This window comes from Carya illinoinensis, chromosome 4 (genome assembly GCF_018687715.1).
Source record: "Carya illinoinensis cultivar Pawnee chromosome 4, C.illinoinensisPawnee_v1, whole genome shotgun sequence".
NCBI classification, from domain to species: domain Eukaryota; kingdom Viridiplantae; phylum Streptophyta; class Magnoliopsida; order Fagales; family Juglandaceae; genus Carya; species Carya illinoinensis.
The window spans coordinates 40,831,057-40,835,281 of NC_056755.1; the positions used below are offsets into that span (position 1 = coordinate 40,831,057).

The 4,225-nt window shown below is 36.3% G+C and overlaps 1 long non-coding RNA gene and 1 other non-coding gene across 2 annotated transcripts; both read right to left on the bottom strand.

Annotated features, from left to right (window-relative positions):
- Positions 1–764: 764 nt before the first annotated feature.
- Positions 765–916, bottom strand: LOC122308669. Its single transcript, XR_006242182.1, has one exon. It is a non-coding gene; the product is annotated as a U4 spliceosomal RNA (small nuclear RNA).
- Positions 917–1,766: 850 nt separating this feature from the next.
- LOC122307178 lies at positions 1,767–3,594 on the bottom strand. The gene is made up of 3 exons (XR_006241641.1): positions 3,555–3,594; positions 3,298–3,401; positions 1,767–1,852 (listed from the first exon to the last, which is right to left on the bottom strand). It is a non-coding gene; the product is annotated as an uncharacterized LOC122307178 (long non-coding RNA).
- Between the last annotated feature and the right edge of the window lie 631 nt (positions 3,595–4,225).

The window sequence follows — 4,225 nt, forward strand, 5'->3', positions numbered from 1 at the left end:
ATGCACACGACCAAAAGGGCTAGCTATCAAACCCAAAAAACCCATTAAATGCTGATGATGAACCCCTGTTTCTACCTCTCTTCCTCTGTATCAAACTAGCTAGCTGCTCCAATTTTAAGGTCCATTTTATGCTGCAGACCCTTCTCTACTCTTATCTTCAATGAAAAGCATCTTGCTACAGAGATTAATATTCAAACTTAGGAGATGCCACCCTCCAATACCTACCTTAACAGCAACAAACATTTGAATTTTTCTTCTCACTTCTCATGGGACTTCTATACTTTCTTGCTAGGTTAGTGTTCCCTATGGAAACTTGAAGATTCATGAATGCTGAACTCAAATTTCAACCATACCAACTATATCATTCATGGATGAAATTCAATTTGAATTATAACGTTGATTCACGCAATTAATCATTATTTGAAAAGTTGATAACTTTAAATTGCTACAAGTTAGTCTTCTAATAAAAAAAATTATAATATTTTGGGATTGTTAACTTTCAATACGAACATTTGAATATTTCTTTAGAGGCAATTTAACAACTAATCTAATTTGTTGTTTAGATGAAAAATTTCCTCCACAGATTTCAGAATTAATTTATGATTTGACTTGGTATATAATCTACCAAAGTCATCCCTTGCCAACCTTACTTTCCATGGCCAACTTTATATAGGTATTGTCCAGAGAACAAGAAAAACAAAACACATAATGCATGCACAAGTGCACATATTTCCTAGATTCTACCTTTTTTTTTTTTTTGGTAGAGCTTTACCCCGACGGCAACCCTTCCAGAAATTCTGGACGGCCAAGGTTGAATGCAGGCCGAAGAGGGGGTTTGGAAATAGTTTTCAACCAGCAATAGACACGCCTCGGTTAGAACCTCACTAGCTGCATCATTGCCCCCAAGCGCAAAGATATATTTCATAGACTTTGCATTTCAAAAGCAAGCAGAAAATAAGGGATAGCATTTGGGGTCTTTCCACCGTTTTTTTTTTTTTTTTTTTTTTTTTTTTTTTTATATTTGGACGAGCAAATCGTGCATGTTACATAAAGTTGTGTCATGTTTCTATTATAGGACCAACGTAGTTTTGGATATAAGGTTTTTAATATCGCTCCACAGTCATATCTTCTAATTAAAACCCTACATTGTTATAATATAAATATTACAAATTAACTAATAGCCTGATAATTAAAACCAATTATCAGCAGCGTACTTAAATATAAACTGTTGGGATTGATTGACTTTCATGTTTTGGGTTCGGCACAACGAGTAGGGCGTTATGTACGTACATTAATTATTTACAAATTATTTGCCCTTCTTAGCAAGCTACTTCTCCGTGTAATTATTCCATATATATGTCATACGAGAATTAATTAAAGGGTAGTTAATCAATATCCCACATTGTACAAAGAATTGATAGGAGAAAAACAAGATAAAAAGACAGGCCATATATATAAGTGTAAACATTAGTATTGGTCATTATGTAAGAGTCAAAATCCTGCTTTAAACATGGAAGACAAACAATACAAAAATGACGTTGAATGAAGTGGATGAATCGCTTTATACATGGTAGTCTTTAAACCCAAAAAGTCCATACAAAGTCCACTAGTTTAGAGCCTAGGATTGTAACGATAAAGTTCTTGTACTTTTCTGCCACTCACAGTAAATCAAGACAGAAAGTAAAACCCCATATAAGTAAATAGTTACCTGAGGATTTATCAACGTTCTAGCGGTAGCTTGTGATTAGAAACAGGATGTGGTGAAGAAAGCACACAAACTTGATAATACAGCTTTGGACTCCTCTTTCGCACTAGCACTAGAAATGGAGATTGCTCCTTTGTCCTTTTAATTCTGCGATACATAACCACTGTCCAGCAATCCATGTGTTCCACAAAAGCATATGCAATATATATAATCGCTTTGTGTTGCACGCCACAAACAGTAATATGTCACCAAAACAAGTATTAGAAAATAAAAAGTTCTATTTTCCTTTTCTAAATATATCTACATTCAAGATTATATTAATAGGCCATATTCACTTTTAAAGAGAGGCTTCTTTTCCTTTTTCTTCAAATTTCCAAACCTTGCTACTATGTGTGTTGTGTGTGTGTGTGTGTGTGTGTATATATGTTAGATCAGACTGCTCTCTCATGTCTTTGATTTTTCATGGAGGTGTTATTGTCAAAGAATTGTCAATTATCAATTTGGGCAAGGTATCTCTATTCTTAAATACTCATATCTCTATACTATCAAGATCAAACAATTACCCAGCTAAAAGATGATAACTTAACGAGAAATGTTTGATCTATAAAGAAATGGCAGCAATAATAAACGTATTGAATAACGTCCTGACGTCGTTTGATGTGAGGCGTCAGATTATAGACCAACACTTTTTATTATAAAATAGATGATCTAACTTTTCACATTAAGTCATCATGCCAGTATAAATATTCACTTTTATAAAATCTCTTTCTAGACCTAAGACTTGATCTCTTAATAGCATTTCTTGATTAATATTCAAAGTGGAAATCATTGTTCAACCTGTTATAAATTAAAATTATTCTTGCATGTCAAATGTACTAATGATATAAATAAATAATCGAATGATAGGCACAAGACATGAATGTTATTTTCACACTAACTAGTTATACCTAACTAAAAGATTGTAATATAATAAAAGTGTGTTCTTCTTTTCAAAATCGAACTCACTGTTCAACCTTTTTACATGTAGCCTAAAGTATTATTAATCTTATCAGACGTGCATAGGATAAATAGGTAAGACATTCAACAGCCAACTGATCCATTACTTCTAATTGCCTTTTTCCTTTGCACTCACTGCTGCATTATACTAGTCAAACGATTTATGCATTCATGCAAACAACCAAAGCTATTAGTGGCTTGAGATTAAAGAGATTATCAGTAGGGCCAACCTCATGAGCCCCAAATCCCACGTCCTCTTTATCACTATGGATTAATTAATTTTCCATAGTGATAAAATCAGATAACTAAATACAAACATCAGCCCAGCAGCATAAATTGGAAATCACTAAAGACAGGCATTATATTATTTGGCAGGTCGGGCTCCATTTGCATCATTATTGAACTGCAATTGAAGGTTTCAGAATGGAATATTGGTTCCATTTTACATTCAAGTTCCCATTTTAAAACTATAGTTCAATTAGAAAGCTTATATGATTTGTCTGATACCGGGAACGAAAAGGATGGGGCATCTAATTTAAGACATTGAAGTGAACGTGGGTGTGTCCGTGAGAAGCAGAGAAGGAGAAGGTGCTTACCAGTGGTCGGCAACTCAGAACTCCAACAACTCCCACAAGCCGTGCAGCACCAAACCCACAATCAATCTGCGGTGGAGATAGAGAAGGGGAAAAAACTGAATGCCCTAGGATTCGAAGTCAGAGGGTTTTCACGAGAGAGAGAGAGAGAGAGAGAGAGAGAGAGAGAGAGAGAGAGAGAGAGAGAGAGAGAGAGAGAGAGAGAGAGAGAGAGAGAGAGAGAGAGAGAGAGAGAGAGAGAGAGAGACTCAGAATCGAACCTGAAGCTGCCGCGGATGGAGTCTGGTTCAACTTCCGTGGGAGGAAAATCGTCGTGGGGGTGGTGTGGTTGTATCGCTGGAGATTTCCTTCGGCTTTCAATAGGTAAGCATATGGCGTCGGTGGTCTTTTGGAGAAGGACAGAACCTTTTCCCGGCGTGGAGAAAGAAGGAGCAGGCCGTGCAGGAATCGGGGGGTGGGTTTTGGTGGTTGCAGGGGGGCACGGGACGAGGATGAAATTTAATTAAGACTTGGCGCCCAAAGATACAGGTAAAGTGACGTAGTTTAGGCGATGAGAAAAGTATATTATACTATGGCAGCAATTTCATAATCGTTGCAATAGTTATTATATGCCCCGGTTACTAAATGGTTGTATTAAATCATGAATTTTGCAGAGATTTTTAACTCGTTGAGAAAACACACTTTTACCAACGATATTTTTTGCGGCGATTATGAAATCGCCATAATCGCCAGAATATTCCCGATTTCTTATAGTGTCTCATCACACTGCTTCAACGCGTCATGTACTTGGATAGGTTACTGCATGCATTGATCACGGGACGTACGTACGTAATCAATTTAAAATCAGGATCTTCTCTAACATGTCTACGCGCGATTCAATTGCGAATTAAGGAATGACAAGTATTATATGCATGTCCACGAGCATTCTTCG